We start from the raw sequence: 20,219 nt of genomic DNA, 5'->3' as shown, positions 1-20,219 counted from the left end.
CTGTTTAAAAAACACACAATGTTGGGTCCCTGTTCCTCACAACAGTATTACAATATGACCAGAGTAAATGAGACGATCACAGATAAGTCAGTCATGAAGAAATCCAGAACTTTCCAAAGGGTTTGCAAATATTTTTCACACAGCTCCAGACAGCTCCCTGTTGTATGCTTCATTTTGTTTGCTCTCTAGATCAGTATTCAGCATGTGCTAAGTGCAGTCATAGATTGAAAAGATCAGGACCTCCTCACACTGGGCTGAGGTGACACTGTCATGGTGGTCAGCATGCTAATTAGGCTATTTGTTGTGCAAAGCAGCTAGGGTGATGGAATCTCCCAGAATCAATGCTGACGCTGTAGACAGACGCATCCTAATTAAATATTGCAAAGGAAACAGGCTGTCACCGAGGCAATGTTGATAGCTTTCTGATAGGAATCCTGTGAGGTCCTGTGAGATATAGTGTATAAATATGCACACAGAACCTCACAGGATTTCCATCAGAGAGAACCGAACAGCCATAACATTAAAACCACTGACAGGTGAAATAAATAACATTGATTATCTCATTACAATGCCACCTGTAAAATAGTGAGATATATTAGGTAGCAAGTGAACAGTGGCTTCTCAAAGTTGATGTGTTGGAAGCAGGAAAAATGGGCAAGCGTATGTATGTGAGCAACTTTGACAAGGGACAAATTGTAAGGGCTGGATGGCAGGTGTTGTGGGTTAGGTCTTGTGGGGTGTTCCCAGTATGCAGTGGTTCTTACTTACCAAATGTGGTCTGTGAAAGGACAGCTGGTAAACTGGTGACAGGGTCACGGGTGCCAAAGGCTCATTGATGTGTGTGGGGAGTGAAGGCTAGCCCATCTGGTCCGATCCGTCAGAAGAGCTACTGTAGCACAAATTGCTGAAAAAGTTAATGGTGGCTGTAATTGAAAGATGTGAGAACACAAAGTGCATTGCAACTTGTTGCGTATGGGGCTGCCTAGCTGCAGACCAGTCAGAGTGGCCATACTGACCCCTGTCCACTGCCGAAAGAATCCTACAGTGGGCATGTGAGCATCAGAACTGGACCATGGAGCAATGGAAGAAGGTGGCCTGGTCTTATAAACCACATTTTCTTTTACATCATGTGGATAGCTGGGTGCGTGTGCGTCGCTAACTTGGGGAAGAGATGGCACCAGGTTGCACTATGGGAAGAAGGCAAGTCAGCAGAGGCAGTGTTCTGCTGGGAAACCTTGGGTCCTGGCATTCATGTTGATGTTACTTTGGTGCCTACCTAAACATTGCTGCAGAACATGTACACCCCTTCATGGACCTTCATGACAACACTATTGACTAATGGCAGTGGCATCTTTCAGTAGATTAATTCGCCCTGATGCACTGCAAAAATTGTTCAGGAATGGTTTGAGGAACATGACAAAGAGTTCAAGGTTTTCCTAATTCCCTAGATCTCAAGCATCTGTGGGCTGTGCTGGGCAAATAGGTCCAAACCACAGAGGCTCCACCTCATACAACTTACAGGTCTTAAAGTGTCAGCTGCTAAAGTCTTGGTGCTAGAAATAACACAAAATAAAACATAAAACAAAGGCAACCTGAGTAAACACATAATACAGTTTTTACACATAATTAAATAGATTTTTTTATTGAAGCAAAAAACGTTATCCAACCCCTACCACCCATGTGAAAAACTAATTGCCCCCTTAAACTTAAAATCTGTTTGTACCACTTTTAGCAACAATAACTGCAACCAAACACTTCCAATAACTGCAGATCAGTCTTTCATTTCTAAGACTAGGACTTACTCCTATGATTTGGATCATTGTCTTGCTGCATAATCCAGTTGTGCTTGAGTTTCAATTTACGGATTGAAGAACGCACATTCTCATTTAGGATTTTCTGGTAGAGAACAGAATTCATGTTTCCGTCAATTATTGTAAGTTGCCCAGGCCCTGAAGCAGCAAAGAATCCCCACATCATCACATTTCCACCACCATGCTTGACCGTAGGTATGATGTTCTTTTTGTGGAATTCGGTGTTTGGCTTACGCCAGATGTAATGGGACCCCTGTCTTCCAAACAGTTCCACTTTCGACTCATCAATGCACAAAACATTCTCCCAAAAGGTTTGTTTGAGTATCATCAAGGTGTGTTTTGGCAAAATTCAGATGAGTCTTAATGTTTTTCTGGGTTAGTAGTGATTTTTGCTTTGTCACTCTTCCATGGATGCCAGTTTTGCACAGTAAATATATTTTCACACAGGCCCAGTTCGTATTGGATAACATTTTTGCTTAAATAAAGAAGACTATCATTTAAAAACTGTATTTTGTGTATACTCAGGTTGCCTTTGCCTTTATTATCATTTTTGAAACAATTTAGTAGGAGATATACACAAAAAACCTTTTCACAGCACTGCATATATTTGAGTACCCCCACTCCATGTTCAATACTTCAATCATTCTTTAAACACCCTTTTAAGTTGAAAGTGTTTCAAAATAAAGAAGAAGAGAAACTCCTTTGTTGAGGAATGGAAGAAATGGAAATCGATTTTACACTCCACTGAAGAGTTTGCCCTAAAGGCACAATGGTGCTTAGATATTTGGATTGAAAAGGCCATGACAACATTAGACTGGTGTTTATGAAACCAGTCCTGAATTTGTTTACCAGTGAGTATGGGTGCATAATCGTCTAAACACATTTTAAACCTTCCTGTGAAATGATTTCATATTCTTTGAGCATTATATGAGCATGAAGTAAAAGGATAAAACATAATGACTCCCCCAAAATGATCCAGTGGATATTGTGGGCTAGAGATATACTATGGAAATATACTCTAAACTTAAATATATATAGATATTGGGAAATGGTTGAAAGGTAAGCATTTTTATGCACCTTTTTATACTGCGTAACACTCCAACTAACAATTTTGAGCAGATAGTTTTCTGAATGCTACAGTTGTAGGAACTTTCGGTTCCTGGTACTGTGTGTTCAATCTCAGATGTTTTCTTTGTGTTTTTTTCCTTTTGTTTTTTTTTTTTTTTAAGAAACATTGCTGAAACATATTCAATCTCTTACCGAAAAGATACATGGAATAATCACATGTGGGGATCGCACCACAAACACACACCACTGATAGCTGCAGTGGTTTTGGTCTTGTCTGTGAGACAGTAATAATGAAGCTCAAATTCTAACCGTGTATAGGATAAGCAGTATAGAAAATGGATGGATGGGAGGATGGGATATCTAATACTTTTTAGCCTTGTTAATTAGTTTTCCTGGCAACAAAAACATAAGACAAGAAAGCACACTGCTTCCACTTCCACTTACCCAGTGATCATGCCCCATGAGGTTCTTAGATTCGTTGCCTCTGTTCAATTCAATTCAATTCAATTTTATTTGTATGGCACTTTTAACAATGGACATTGTCTCAAAGCAGCTTTACAGAAATATATAAACACAGGAGACAGATTTTAAATGTGTGAATTTATTCCTAATGAGCAAGCTGGTGGCGATGGTGGCAAGGAAAACTCCCTAAGATGATATGAGGAAGAAACCTTGAGAGGAAGCAGACTCAAAAGAGAACCCATCCTCATATGGGTAACAACGGATAGTGTGAAAGTAAAGGGAAGTTCATTATGGTTTTTATATGAAGTCTGTTTTGTTGAACGAATCCACTGTTCACTAAAGGAGACAAGTGCAAAATTGTATGTGGTAATTGCAGTCCTAAGGCCATAGCAGCAACCACACTATAGTTCCAGCACCAAGCACAACTGTTCTTGTGAAATTGAGGTCCAAAACCATTTCCATGGTACTTCAAGCGGCACCATCCTCAGCAATCTCCAGGCTGCACCGCTTGGGGTCGTCCTCAGTAGCAGGACGTAGTCTTCAGTTGGTGAGACACACCTACACACTGTGCACAAATGAGAGAATGGTGTATTGAAAATTCAGTCTTGCTAATTAGACACTCCACTCTAGCACTTTTTAAACTTTTTACCTTGTTAAGGTGCTCCCTTAATACCAGCAGTTTGAAAAAAGAATTATATATATATATATATATATATATATATATATATATATATATATATATATATATATATATATATATATATAATAGATAGATAGATAGATAGATAGATATGATCACTGTCAGAATCAGTTCACACTTTTATGGAGCTCCCAACTAGGAGTTTTACACACCTTTTTAAAATGCTATATATCCTAAATTACAGAGAAATGTCAGCAGATGCCATGCATCTTAATGTTTTTGTGCAAATCTAATTAATTAGTTATAACTATTACCTTTTAGGTTACTATCAATTTTGGTTGAATAAACATTAATATCTACTGTATCTCACTAATATTGATCTGACTTTACATTTTCTCTCAGTGCGCACTCATATCCATTGCTTTCTACCATTCGATGTGTAAGAGAGAGAGAGTGAGTGAGAGAGAGAGAGAGAGAGAGAGAGAGAGAGAGAGAGAGAGGCGAGAGGGGATTTGTAGAGCAGATGACACACATCACACTTAATTATCCCAGCTGGTGCAAGAGAGACTAAAGCTTGTTAGACTATTGATTTTCTTATAGTCCTTAAACATTCAGTCCAAAGCCCTCACTCTAGACAATACACCTCGTATTTAATTTCTAAAGGCAGCATGGTTAAAACCTCGAAGAGCCACATAAATGTATTACAAGGATCTATAATCTCTGTAAACCATTACCAAAATTACAATAGCATGGATGAATGAAAATGGAATGTGGATTAGTTAGACGTTTTCCCTCCACCGTAATTAAAATACCATTTAACCGAATGTAAAACAGAGCGATATCCCTGAGGGATACCCCTCTAATTAATATGGATTAAACTGGGGGACATCCTTTGCAGACTAAATATAAACACATATTGCCTATGTGACCACACGTAATGTTTAAAGTTATAGATCCTCCCTATACGTTATAGATTTTCTCTTATACGAGCTACACTGCAAAACAGTCAAATGTATCTAGTATTCCCTCTTATAAGATTACAATAAACCAAACAAAAGATTATTAAGCCTATTTCTCTACTTTTTTTGACTAATTTTGAGCTTGAAATAGACTTGTTCTATTAGATAATTTTGCTAACTTTAAGCACTTATTTCTAGAAAGAAACAAAATCCAATAGTATAAGAAATTTGAACACTTGAATTTATTAATAAATAAATAAATAAAGTGTCTTGAAATTTGTTTAATAATCTTATATTTTGTTTATGGCAATCCATGTCATAGGAAATACTAGATACATTTGACTATATTAAAGAATATTTGTATTGAACCAGGATCAAATAAATATTTCATATATTTCATGGCTTTCAAAAATACTTTATTTAAAGCATTAGGAAAACAGTGATACTTTATCAGTCATATGGTGTTGGGTGAAAAAATGATATTAACAGACTAACAGTAAAATTTTTATTATTAACTAGACAGTTATACAATTCTACATATTTAGGCCTGCTTATTTTAAATACATAAACCAGAATCTTCCGTGAATTTAAACTGAATAAAATCATTTATTTGAAGGGAGATTATGTTTTCATATCTAACATCTAATACAACAATCAGCTATATCATTAAAACCACCTGTCTAATATTGTGCAGGTCCCCCTTGTGCCACCAAAACAACTCTGATCCGTCGAGACATGGACTCCACAAGACCTCTGAAGGTATGCTGTGGTATCTGGCACCAAGATGTTAGCAGCAGATCCTTTAAGTCCTGTAAGTTGTGAGGTGGGGCCTTCATGGATCGGACTTGTTTGTCCAGCACATCCCACAGATGCTTGATCGGATTGAGATCTGGGGAATTTGGAGGCCAAGTCAACATCTTGAGCTCTTTGTCACGTACCACCTATCAAACCATTCCTGAACAAGTTTTGCAGTGTAGCAGGGTGCATTATCCTGCCAAAAGAGCCCACTGCTATTAAGGAATACCGTTGCCATGAAGGGGTGTACTTGGTCTGCAACAATGTTTAGGTAGGTGGTACGTGTCAAAGTAACATCCACATGAATGCCAGGACCCAAGTTACCCAGTAGAACATTGCCCAGAGCATCACTGAGGAACACCCCATAAGACCTGCTGTTTTGAAGATGCTCTGACCCAGTCTTCTATAGCCAACACAATATGGTACTCGACAAGCTTGCTCAGATCCTTACATGTACCCATTTTTTCCTGCTTCCAACACATCAACTTTGAGAACTGACTGTTCACTTGCTGCCTAATATATCCAACCCCTTGACAGGTGGCACTGTAATGAAATCAATGTTATTCACTTCACCTATCAGTGGTTTTAATGTTAAGGCTGACCGATGTTTATTTACGATATGTTGTGCTGTAGAGATATTTTACATCATTGTTATGTCCCCCCCCCCCACCCAACCACACACACATCTGTAACTATAAGCCCTGACCCCAGTTTTTTTTTTTTCTTCTTTTATGGAAAATATCAACATGCTCTGTTGCACAAATTCAATGTGATTTTGGGTCTAAACTGATTCTGCATGGGCCAAAACACCCCATCTCTGTTTCTATGAAAACCTCACATTTCCTCACGTTCAGTGAAATGTAAATACTCACTGATTTGAACAAGCCACCTTAATGTGGTTGACATACACTGCCAGTAAAAATGTTTGGACATTATTTTAGTATTTTCAGTTATTTTATAATATAAATAATAACATTAATGCTCTAAAATGCCATTTATTGAATTATTCATTGACAAAGAGAAGTGTTAAAGACATTTAAAAATATATATTTTAAGTTCTTAACAGTATTTCTGATACTGGGGAGCAAGTCTGTTGCATTCATTCATCTTTTTTTAATTAATATTGAATTATTTTTAATTGTTTTTACTTTTTTTTCTTTTAGCACACATTCTATAAGTCTAGAAATCAAATATTCATGAATCCAAATCTGAAAAAAATGCCTACTGCAGTACAGTTCACTCGAAATACAAGTAGGCTTCTCTACAGGCTGTTCTCTAGAACTTTATTCCATTTTAATAAAAGATTTTTTAAAAAAGGATCAACATATGGAGAAATACATTTTGGGTAATTAAAATATTCTTAAATTGCAGCACCTATCTGCAATAGTAATTAGCTACCCAATAATTGCTGATACAGTACACATCTGTTGTTCATTTTAACCCCAACATGAATTTGAAATAATAATCAAACAAAGGAGAAATATGAGAGCTTTTTGTAATATTTATTGTTTTAAAGACAAAAACCTTAGTGTGTTTTACCTCTCATTTTCAAGGAAAGAGTTTAATTTTAAAGAAGATGTACTTGTTTTAAATAAACTACATTTGATTCAGAAATACATGTATAAATGTATACATTTGTTGATATTTATCTTAGAAACAAATTTCAACTTTAAGCTTCTATCAAAATGTCTTTAAGACAATGGAAATATATTCAATCTTCTGTGTTAATAAAATTATGAGAATTTGAAAAAATGAAGTGTTCCAATGACTTGCTGCCTATTTTGCTCTGTGTGTGTGTGTGTGTGTGTGTGTGTGTGTGTGTGTGTGTGTGCATGTGTGAGATAACTTTTAACATTAAATTCTTTCTGAAATCATTCCCTCTCATATCACACTAGTGTAGAATGATATTTTGCTACGCGGGATTGGAAAGACGATGAAGAGAAGAAGAAAGACAGGCAGAGAGAAGAGTAATAGTTATAAGAAAAGAGAGAAAAGGTGAAAGAATTTCAGAGATATGGGGAGATATATGTTGTTGAACACAATATTCCGAAAGCACAGACAAGTAGAAGAAGCCAGGTGAATCCACCATATGCTCAAGACGGAGAGAAATAGCTCAACTTTGCACTAACTAAATAACAAGGCTATGTATGGTTAACATTCCTCACAGAAACCTCATTCGTGTTCAGTACAGTCATCTCTGGTATGCATCATCTGCAGCAGATTGAATCACTGTGTGATGGCTCGTATCTTTCAACCAGTTAGAGATTAGTCCAGGCTGTTCAGACAGGTTGATCTTAGGTCTGATTCATCCAACACTCCTAAATGTGAGGCTTCCCTCACACGCTCAAACTCAATTTCTAAACAGCATGACATCACACCCATGCAGGCACAGAAATATTAGTTGCATATGAACTTTGGATAAGGCTGAGTATGTTACAGTGGATTGAGTTGAGAGAGCAGATTATCAGATTCATGGGCCATCTATTCAAGGATAGGAATATTTATCATTTTTATCCTAATGAGGAAAAGTGCATCTGTTTTAAGACTTAAAAATTTCAAACCCCACTCTTTACGAGCGGGGTTAGGGTTAGGGTTAGGGCTCAAAATGCACAACATGCTGGACCTTGAGATGCATGGGTTACAACAGCAGAAAACCACATACGGTTCCATTCCTGTCAGCCAAGTCCGGTGCACAGTAAAAAAGGTTTCGGCTCACCAAAACTACGTAGACCGTTAAAGATTGGGAAAAGACCTGGCAATGTTTTTCCAGTCATTAATTGTCCAATTTCAGTAGCCTCAGATTACTGTCCTGGGCTGACAAGAGTAGAACCTCATGTGGCCATCAAATATGGCCTACCTGCCTCAAGGTTAGTCACTTTCTGCATTTTGAGATGCCTTTCTGCTCAGCATGGTTGTAAAGAGTGGTTATTTGTGCTACATTTGGTCCCCACAAGGAAAACTGCCCCCCCCCCTTTCAGTTTCTAAAGTTTCAGGTTAGAGTTAGGTATAGCATAGCATTAAGTAACTACATTAATGATTATGTAAATGAAGGGGCCTCACAAGTATAGTAAGATACACATCTGTGTATCCTGAAACCATCATAACATGTTCCTAAGATACCCATCATACCAGTGATACTGGCATTCTACGGTACGGCTGCTATTCATACCCAAGCAGATGTGCAACCATCTGTCTATCTTTTGTGTTGCCGTCTCTATCTGTTCCCTACTGACATCGCTGCAAATCCCTATTGAGGGGGCGCGTTCTCTGTGCGTTGTCTTGAAGAAAGGTCTCAGATCAAGCTCGGCCTACGCTGCCACGAGTTGTCTTCAAGGCACAATCACCCCAATTAAGCTAAATCAGGTCTATTCACGGAAGGCATGGAGGTTGTTAAAACAGGCTACTGCCTCCACCTCAGTGGGATTTTGTGTGTTTGTGTGTTAAACAGAGAGAGAGCGAGAGAGAGAGCGAGAGAGAAAGAGAGAGAGAGCAAGAAAGAGAGAGAAAGAGAATGAGAATGAGAGAGAGAAAGAAAGAGAGAGAGCAAGAGAGAGAGAGAGAGAGAGAGAGAGAGAGAGAGAGAGAAAGGCTACTACACACTGCATATGATATCCAGTTTACAGGGGAAAAAATGAATCCATTTAGCATTATTTATTAGTCAAGAATGTTAAATTATTTTACATTTTTATTCTGTTTACTCTCAGAAACGTTTACCACAAAAGGTTCTTTGGCTCATCCTCTGCGGGGTCTAGGTAGAACTTGATGGTTGTTTGGATAATTCAATGTTCTTTTCTTCCTAGAAGCATTTGACTTTGAACATTTTTCTGATAGGACAAAACAAAAACAGGACCTGAAGGACCTAAGAGCCAGAAGACCTTTTAATGGTTCTAGAGATTTAACCTTTTATACAAGAGTACATTTCACATTGTATAACAAGCTGGGTGTGTGCGCTTGCTATTTTATTGCCAGCCACACTACACCAGGTCTAAGAAAACATGAATTCTCCTTGGAAAATAACCCCCAAAAATGGAAATGAATTCACTTTTTGACAGTGCACACGTAGATTTATCCTCTGATTCTCTTTTAGTGATTTTTCCCCTCCAAACACTACCCATAATTCCTTCTTCCAGCGCATGGTACCTGATAGAAAGCAGTTTAACCAGTCGGGGGTGGCTGAAGCAGGTGTGTTAAGCTGTTGCTTATTTGTGGGATGTGGGACGGAGCACGATCAGCTGGTTATGGTGGTGGTCGATTTGACGTACAACCAGAGCCGAGGCCTGCAGAGAGGAGAAGAGCTGACAGATCACCCTTTCTCCGGCACACACTAACACCATGCAAAACACACACACACACACACACACACACACACACACGTCTGAAATGCTCCAGAGCAAGCTGGTACACAAATACTTTCTTCCAAATGTATACTGGAGCACATACAGGGTGAGGCCAGGCATCACAACAACATAAAAAAATTCCAATCTGAATAAATCAATACACATATATACAACCCCAATTCCAAAAAAGTTGGGACACTGTGTAAAACATAAATAAAAACAGAATGCATTGATTTAAAAATCTCATAAACCCATATGTTATTCACAATAGAACCTAGAAAACATATCAAATGTTTAAACTGAGGAAATGTACCATTTTAAGGTAAAAATAAGGTAAAAAAATAAGGTACTTTTGAATTTGATGGCCACAACACGTCTCAAAAATGTTGGGACGGGGCAACAAAAGGCTGGAAATGTAAGTGTTACTAAAAAGAAACAGCTGGAGGAACATTTTCAACTATTTATGTTAATTGGCAACAGGTCAATAACATAATTGGGTATAAAAAGAATATCTTAGAGAGGCAGAGTCTCTCTGTAGATGATGAGATATTCATAGTCATAATTTTACGTTGAGGAATATTATTCCAAAATTGTTCCACAAATCGCAGACACAGTTTTTCGCAGATTGCTGAACCTCTGTTCATCTTTACTTCTGCAAGACTCTGCCTCTCTAAGATACTCTTTTTACACCCAATCATACTGACCTGTTGCCAATTAACCTACAGCTTGTTTCTTTTTCGCAACACTTACTTTTCCAGCCTTTTGTTGCCCCGTCCCAACATTTTTGAGACATGTTGCAGCCATAAAATTCAAAATTACCTTATTTTTTCCTTAAAATTTCCTCAGTTTAAACATTTGATATGTTTTTCGATGTTGTGTTGTGAATAACATATGGGTTTATGAGAGTCCCAACTTTTTTGGAATTGGGGGTTGTACAGAACACTGTGGGCCTGGCTATGGCAATCTGTCTCCAGTTACTTCATGGGAAAACTACTCAGACCTGAAGAAAAATGACTCACTTGGGTCATTTCCATCAACCATAAATGCTCACAAAATGTCCATTTGATCAGTTCCCCAAACATCTGTCACTTCTATAGCAATAATAGCTTTAAAACTTTTATCAAGAAACCTTCAACAGTGCCTGGTATTTGTTTAGAAGCATTTTGCAAGTATAATTGTCGAAAGTTAGACATTTTAGACGTCTTTCTCTCACATAACACTTTATTGCTATGACATTTACTTTGCTTTTTATTCCAAAAGAAGGATTGAAAACGCTAACGGAGGTAACTGCTGTAAAACAATGACAATGATTGTGCCTTGCTTCAATCTTTGTCCAGATTACGCACACAGTCACTTGCGACAAAGGCAGCAGCTGCGAACAGATTTTATACTATGACAGTCTGAATGTGGTTTATAACTCAATGCCACCTGACCGGGCCATGAGGAAATTCTTAAAACATCCAGAAACTATAACACAAGTCTTGTTTCAAGGCTTTTGGATAGACCTGTGGTTTAGTGGATAATAACAGTGAGTTACGCTGATGAATTCAAGAACAACAATAAAGGCTGATGACCAAAGGACTGCTCATTCAGTTGTATAGAGTTTGAGCAAAAAAGGATGATAGGACACTCTAACTCCAATATTCACATGGTAATAGATAGATAGATAGATAGATAGATGGATGGATAGATAGTGTTAGAAGTATACTAAAAGTAATTTAACATCATAAATGAAACAAAATAAGAATGTGTATAAAAACAGAAATGAATACAGTGTAAGAGTGTGATGTGGTAGTGCAGTGAGTGTAAACGCTGTAGATACAAGCAACAGACTTGAGTGGAATTATAGTGGCAGTGCAGTGCAAACAGTGTTAAGACAGAAAAATGAATGGACATAAAGTGAGTATATTGAGTGTTCTCTTTTCCACCACCACCTCGAAACCATCCAGAGAGCAGCCCAAGACTTAGCCGGCCTTCTTGATCAGTTTGTTGAGGTTTTTTGCTTCTCCAGATCTGTCGCCACCACCCCAGCATATTGCTGCAAAGAAGACTGCACTGGCTACCAAAGACTGGTAGAAGATCTCTAACATCTTGCTGCACACATTAAAAAGACCTGAGCTTCCTCAGAAAGTAGCTGACCAGGTCCCTGTAGTCCTCTTCCTGTCCATCCCTGATGTACCCAGAGTCATGAAAAGATTTCTGAAGGTGGCAGAGATCCGACCTGTACTGAAAATCTGCGGTGTACAGGGTGAAAGGACCCCTTCCTTCAGAGCATGGTTTCCTGTGGTGCTCCAGTGCTGCACAGCAGGTGCTCAGACAGGCAGGTTCCCAGCCACACAGCCTGGGGTCTGTCCAACAGGTAGTCAGTGACCCAGGAGATCATGGACACGTCCACCAGCATACTTCTCATCTTCTCTCTCAACAGGAGAGGGTGGATGGTGTTAAATGCACTAGACAATTCAAAGAAAGTGATTCTCACTGTTGTATTGTTGTAGTCCAGATTGGAGTGAGCCTTTTGCAGTAGATATATGACTGCATGTCCATGCTTACCTGTGGCTGGTAGGTAAACCACAGGGGAGCCAGAAAAGAGCTGACCTGAAGTCTGAGTTGGAACAGCACAAGTCTCTCCAGGACCATCATGACATGTGACGTGAGGTTCTACTTTTCTTATATTCACAGGAAACCCAACTGAATCGTTCATATTAATTGGAAGTCATATGAATTATGTGAAATCAGGTTGGTTTTACATTTAAAGTGAACACAGCAAATGTGTTAGCACGTTCATACTTACTCACAATTTACATTGTTAAAATGTCCATTCTCTATGGAATTGTGTAAATACCATGTGTAAAAAGAAATAAGTAATGCATAAAAGTTACACGTGAAAATACGTAAAAATACACACTATATGTAGAAAGTCCATTACATGTAAAAATAATAATAATAATAACAAATTTAATTAAAGTGTTTAAAATGACACATGAAGTATCTAAAAACCACATGTGATTCACATGATTATTGACATGTGAAGGTCATGTGATTTTTTTGTAAGGGAGTACAGCATTTTGAATTGAAAATAAAACACTATGACTATGATATTGGAGTACCTCAGCTTTAATATAAGGGCATTTACATTTATATTTGGTGAAACAGGCAGAAATCATAGCCCTTGAATCCTCAGGCTCTGTATTTTAAAGGATCATAAATGATCGTCCTCTGTCGTGCATTTGTATTTAAGAAATAAAAGGTGATGCAGGTAGGCTCGCTTTAGTATATAAATATACACGGTCTGTCAGCATAAATTGTCAATAGTTGTGTGTTTACATTCTGTGTACCTGAATTTATACTGGGAGGCAGAATGCAGTAAAATGTATCATACCACAGTGCTATTGAATTCTTGAATTTGACTGGTTAGAAGTTGTTGTTTACTTTTCTAAAACAGCAGCTCTGATAATATTGTCGACTGTAATTCAAATCACAGGTGTATATTAATGCACTCATTCTAATATGTTATGTTTCTATAGTAACAACTCATTCACAGGGACTTGTATTGAGGATGGTTCACGCACTCTAAAAATAATGATGAATGAATTTAAAATAACCACAATATTTAACGAGGAAAAGCATATAATCATTGATACAGTGAAGTTTTCTGTGAGGAGATGTTTATTAGCATGTATGGAACAAGATTCTACTGTCAACGCTTTGAAATGGTGAATAGGTTTTTCACTATGATTTCTCCATAACATGATAATGTGTTTTTTGTCTTCTTAAGAGAAATAATAGAGGGTGCTAAGGGAAATATAGCCATAATGATTAAAAAGCATGATGTATCATTCATTAAAGTAATGTCAAAACGGTTGCTAACAATCAAAGAGTTCAAGTTGTACTGTTTATTTATTTCTATAGCTTTTTGTGTACATTCTGTCAAACTGAAGTTATCTTGTGAGACAGAATAGAATAAAATGTAATATTGAGTGATTGTTATAATTGCACTGTAAGGATACAGATCCTTTACGAAAGTCAAAAATCTCTTTGCCTCTTTCTTTCTGGTGTATGCGCATGCCAAAGTTATTTTCTGGTAAGAACAATGCATGTGCCTGTCATGCTCTGAAATCTTCCATGCCATCATCCTCTGTTCCTTGTATTTATTTCTCTCTGTAATATTATAATCAAGGCTTGGCTTCATCATCTGTAACCTCTTCATACAAACTGTCATGGCAGCCATATTGCAAAGAGCAGAGTTGACAGCCTATTGTTTTAGAGTGAGATGGGAATGTTTGATAGATGTCTGTAAATGTTCTAAAGGTCAGACACAAAAAAAGGTTAATAGACAGTTGAGGCTTTTGTGTTTATTCGATAATGAAAACCTTTCAAACAAGGGACTGCCTCACATTATTTCAGTCATTATTAAAATGCCAGTAAGACTTAAAGCAGCAGTATGTAGGTTTGCAGAAAATTGACAGGAATTTGAGGAAAAAAAATCACAGCACCCTTCCATGGCTGCCATTTTACTCCATCTATCCATCAATTTTCCGTACCACTTATCCTTCACAGGGTTGCAGTGGGGAAAACCCTGGATGCTGTGCCAACCCATTGCAGGGCACAATCACACACACATTTACACACCCATCAGCCTACAATATATGCTTTTGGACTTGATTAGGAAACCAGAGTACCCAGAGGAAACCCCTGAAGCATATTGAGAGCATGCTTCGAACCCCCAACCCCGAAGATGTGAAGCAGCTGTGCTAAGCAGTAAGCGACCGTGCCACCCAACTTTATACTCTTGCCTCAAATTTGACATTTTCATCTTCAGCAACTGCTTTATCCTAGTCAAGGTCATGGTAGATCCTGACCCAATCCCCAGGAACACTGGGTATGTGGCGGAGACACTCCCAGAGTGGGACACCTGTCCAATGCATTCACTAACCTGAGTTTAGAAACAAACCAGGGACCCCGAAGCTATGAGAAGGCATCACTGCTGCAACATTTATATGCACACTATATGTACATTGTTTTCACATGTAGTGCATGTGTTTTCATTTGAATTTTTTGACATGTAATTTTCTCACGATTCGTTTATTTTCACATGTTCATTACTCACAAGTGTGCTTTTATATTTTTCATGTGATCACATATTTTTCACCTGGTATCACATCAAATCAAAATGAGCAATTTCAGGGCGTAACATGGTGCGATGCACCTTCATGTGTTTTTCACACCTCATCACATCACTCCCATAATCTCATGTAAAAAAAACATTGAGTATGATCGTGTGTGAAATGCATGTGATAAGATAATAATAATAATAATAATAATAATAATAATAATAATAATAATAATGTGGCTAACAGCACACAAAGGATGCAAGAGGACTTTAATGTTTATAATGTTGACAACCTGAACCTAAGAGATGTTCACACAAAGTTGTAAGCAAGTATACTAATACGTTCAGAGAGACCAAGAGGTCCACATTATGTAATGTCCAATTATATCCAATTAATGTCCAAGCTTTACATCAGTGCCTGTTTGACCAGTATATTTCCATGGTAAATTGTTTCAGTAAAAAAAAATGACTTTATGTGCACCTGTGGGTTGTCTATTTTATGATTTGCTCACACATCAGCCCAACACTGGCACATACATTTTTAATGAAAGTGATGTATAATCCTGCCAGTGTTGTTTTATTGCTTCTGAACGTATGCAAAATGTCTTAGCCTGTGTTGAACGGCAAAATATGCCTTCATATATCATCTGCTTCCCTCTAATCTTTCTGACACCCTCTTGCAAATACCCGAGCGCTGAAATAAAAAACGTAAATCTTTGCATTATTTATGTGCTAAATGCCATCTGTGCTAAACTCTTGCTGCACACACTACATCTCCCAGGACATTATCTTTCAATAACTCACACAATCTGTTTTGTCACTGTAGTTTAAGTCTGTGATTACAGCACAGCCCCACCACACATTGCACTGCTTATACAGCTCATACACACAGTGTGAGCATCTTTTCTCTCAGCCTGTCTTTACAGTCTCTGTGTCATATTCTTGCAAGCTCATAAACAAGTTTTTTACTCACATAAAACTATACACAAACACACCTCTCTCTTCATTTCTCTTCTTTTAATCTCTCTTCCCTCTCTTTATGTTTCTCTTGTGCTTTCATTTGTTTTCTCTCTCTCCAACCCTCCTACCATTCCACTATTACTGGCTGGGTCTGTGTGCAATAGTGCCAGATTGATCTGATAGTTCTGTATCAACGCTAGAGTTCAGCCTTCACCGCTGCCACAATTTAACTTCATTCCCATGAGTGACCAACCAGAAAGTCTGGTAATTTAGGGTTTCACAAACTGAAATAGCTTTAAAGAGACTTTAATGTCATTTTTCACTGAGCTAAACTCATCACAATCTATATTTTGTGAAACTGCAAGTACCCCTGAGTATAAATCAAAATCAGTAGCATGCATGGCACAAAGACATTGAACAGCCAAGAAAGCACCAGGGCTTAATTATGCCATGACCTAGCTGTTATCATGGAAATATAACATGATTAGTTATTTAGTTAAGAGGTGTTATGCCAAACTGGGTTCATAGAAAATTCAAAGATGTGAGAATGGTTTTATTGAACTCCATAGGAATGAAGTGGTAAGAGGAATGAAAAGTGCTAAACCCTGACCTTCACCCTATCCTTAACCATTCAAAACTTTTTAAACCAGTCGGCTTGAGTGAATTCACACACATTTGCAATGATGAGACCGTGTTGGGATTTCACTGCGTATAAAAAATTGTGGAAAAATCTATGTAACACCATACTGTGTGTTGTAGTTTCAAACTAATAGCAGTAATAAAATAGAACTAGCGAAACATTAGTGAAAATACATCAATTGGTTGGGCCAATTGTTGGGGCCACTAGGGCTGACAGACTTAGAGCTACCTTTAATTCTACCTTGCCAGTCAAACATTGTGTGGCCCAACATTATCCCAACATTGTCAGTATTGTTATGCAAAATGTGCTTTTGGCAACATTGGCCCAACATTGGCAGTGTGGCCCAACATTGGCAGAGTTGTTATGAAAAGTGTCCCTTTGCCAACAAGAACCCAACATTATCACAAAGTGATTGGGCCAACATTCCCAATTGCTACCTTGGAGACAACCTTGGATGTATTTCCATTTCTCCTGTTAGTCCTGTTCTAGATAAGCCCCCATTTTTACTACTTATAAACACAAACCTGATAGAATGCAGTGCAAAACAGCCAGCATTACCACATACTATTGTAGTGAGAGGGAAAAACACAATTTATTGCCAAAAAAAAAACCCATCATAATGACTCCAAAACAAATACAACAAGCCAACCTGAAAGCTGCTTTTCAAAGATGGAGAATTAGTTACATTTCTCTTGGACAGTTTATAAGTTACAGTGGGTTATTAACTATAAACTAGTAAACACTGCCTACTGCAACAAATCAGTATATCACTTGGCGTATCAGTATTTCCCCTTTTTAGAGCTAACTTTATCCAAAGTGGCCAAGTTAAATGATGAAGCAATACTTATAGACTACTTAGAAACATTGGGTAAAGAAGTATCATCCACCAGTGTGCCTAAAATAATCTGTAAACTCAATAAAGGTTCTCTGTTCTCAGACATTCTGAAACAAACTTGCATCAACACCTGGTCAAGTAAAATGAGATGATGGATGATAGCTTACTGGCTACCAAACAAATTGAGTGAAGTCCGCCAACTCATTTTATATTCTGGGAATTGGTTGCTGCATACACAGACATGGATGGGAGATAGGCTAAGGAAGTAGACAAATCAGTCCATTCTGTTTAACAATAGGTTCCAATTACATCCAAATTAGTTCATATACTCACACTGGTAGAACAGTGAACATTTTCTTTACTAAAACTTTCTCCCTAATGTTTCCATTTTGTGGATGAATGAATGTGGCAATGAAAGTATGTAATTGTGGAGTGCTGTTATAAAGGTTGTGCTGTGAACAGGGTCAGAAGATCTGCATTCTACATGTGAAAACTCATTAGGGGTTGTAATACTGGACTGCCCCATGAGTCGGATAAACATAATCAGATACTTAAAGATTCTGAAGGCAATAGAGTTGATCGATAAACTAAGAGAAAGTGAGGTCTGTTTTTAATCATGTTTGTATGTTTTGGTTGAAAGCAGTACAGATTTGACTTCCCTTGGGAAATCGAGATGATATCTTTCACAAATGTGTCATTTCTTTAGGCTCATATCTGCAGAACTGACCCAGAAATAATGCCCGTTTTATTATATGGCAGTGTTAAACTAGAGGTGGGATGATTAATCTAGAATTATATTCCAATTCCCAAACAGTCTCATATAAGTCACATGCCTTGATCTTTACAATTAGATATAAATGTATTCATTTCATACAGTATCTCACAAAAGTGAGTACACCCCTCACATTTTTGTAAATATTTGATTATATCTTTTCATGTGACAACACTGAAGAAATGACACTTTGCTACAATGTAAAGTAGTGAGTGTACAGCTTGTGTAACAGTGTAAATTTGCTGTCCCCTTAAAATAACTCAACACACAGCCATTAATGTCTAAACCGCTGGCAACAAAAGTGAGTACACCCCTATGTGAAAATGTCCAAATTGGGCCTAATTAGCCATTTTCCCTCCCCGGTGTCATGTGACTTGTTAGTGTTACAAGGTCTCAGGTGTGAATGGGGAGCAGGTGTGTTAAATTTGGTGTCATCGCTCTCACACTCCCTCATACTGGTCACTGGAAGTCCAACATGGCACCTCATGGCAAAGAACTCTCTGAGGATCTGAAAAAAAGAATTGTTGCTCTACATAAAGATGGCCTAGGCTATAAGAATATTGCCAAGACCCTGACACTGAGCTGCAGCATGGTGGCCAAGATCATACAGCGGTTTAACAGGACAGGTTCCACTTAGAACAGGCCTCACCATGGTCGACCAAAGAAGTTGAGTGCGCGTGCTCAGCGTCATATCCAGAGGTTGTCTTTGGGAAATAGACGTATGAGTGCACCCAGCATTGCTGCAGAGGTTGAAGGGGTGGGGGGTCAGCCTGTCAGTGCTCAGACCATATGCCGCACACTGCATCAAATTGGTCTTCATGGCTGTCGTCCCAGAAGGAAGCCTCTTCTAAAAATGATGCACAAGAAAGCCCGAAACAGTTTGCTGAAGAAAAGCAGACTAAGGACATGGATTACTGGAACCATGTCCTGTGGTCTGATGAGACCAAGATAAACTTATTTGGTTCAGATGGTGTCAAGCGTGTGTGGCGGCAACCAGGTGCGGAGTACAAAGGCAAGTGTGTCTTGCCTACAGTCAAGCATGGTGGTGGGAGTGTCATGGTCTGGGGCTGCATGAGTGCTGCTGGCACTGGGGAGCTACAGTTCATTGAGGGAAGCATGAATGCCAGCATGTACTGTGACATTCTTAAGCAGAGCATGATCCCCTCCCTTCAGAGACTGGACCGCAAGGCAGTATTCCAGCATGATATCGACCCCAAACACACCTCCAAGATGACCACTGCCTTGCTAAAGAAGCTGAGTGTGAAGGTGATGGACTAAGCCCTATTGAGCTCCATGATGTCATCATGGAGGAGAGGAAGAGGACTCCAGTGGCAACCTGTGAAGCTCTGGTGAACTCCATGCCCAAGAGGGTTAAGGCACTGCTGGAAAATAAAATAAAATATTGACACCTTGGGCCCAATTTGGACATTTTCACTTAGGGGTGTACTCACTTTTGTTGCCAGCGGTTTAGACATTAATGGCTGTGTGTTGAGTTATTTTGAGGGGACAGCAAATTTACACTGTTACACAAGCTGTACACTCACTACTTTACATTGTAGCAAAGTGTCATTTCTTCAGTATTGTCACATGAAATGATATAATCAAATATTTACAAAAATGTGAGGGGTGTACTCACTTTTGTGAGATACTGTATGTGGAATTATGCAATGTTTAATCCCACAGTTTTTTTTAATCAGCTTTTTGTAGTGTCTGCTTGTTATGCTAATATTAGTTAGCAAGACTAGGCACTGAAAATAATTGTAAAGTCATCTGTCATCCCATATAAGAAGAAATGAAAACTGTGTTTTGGAAACGTATAAAACATTTTTT

The sequence above is a fragment of the Ictalurus furcatus genome, chromosome 5 (assembly GCF_023375685.1).
Source record: "Ictalurus furcatus strain D&B chromosome 5, Billie_1.0, whole genome shotgun sequence".
Classification (NCBI taxonomy): domain Eukaryota; kingdom Metazoa; phylum Chordata; class Actinopteri; order Siluriformes; family Ictaluridae; genus Ictalurus; species Ictalurus furcatus.
Note: the sequence above shows the minus strand (reverse complement) of the source record.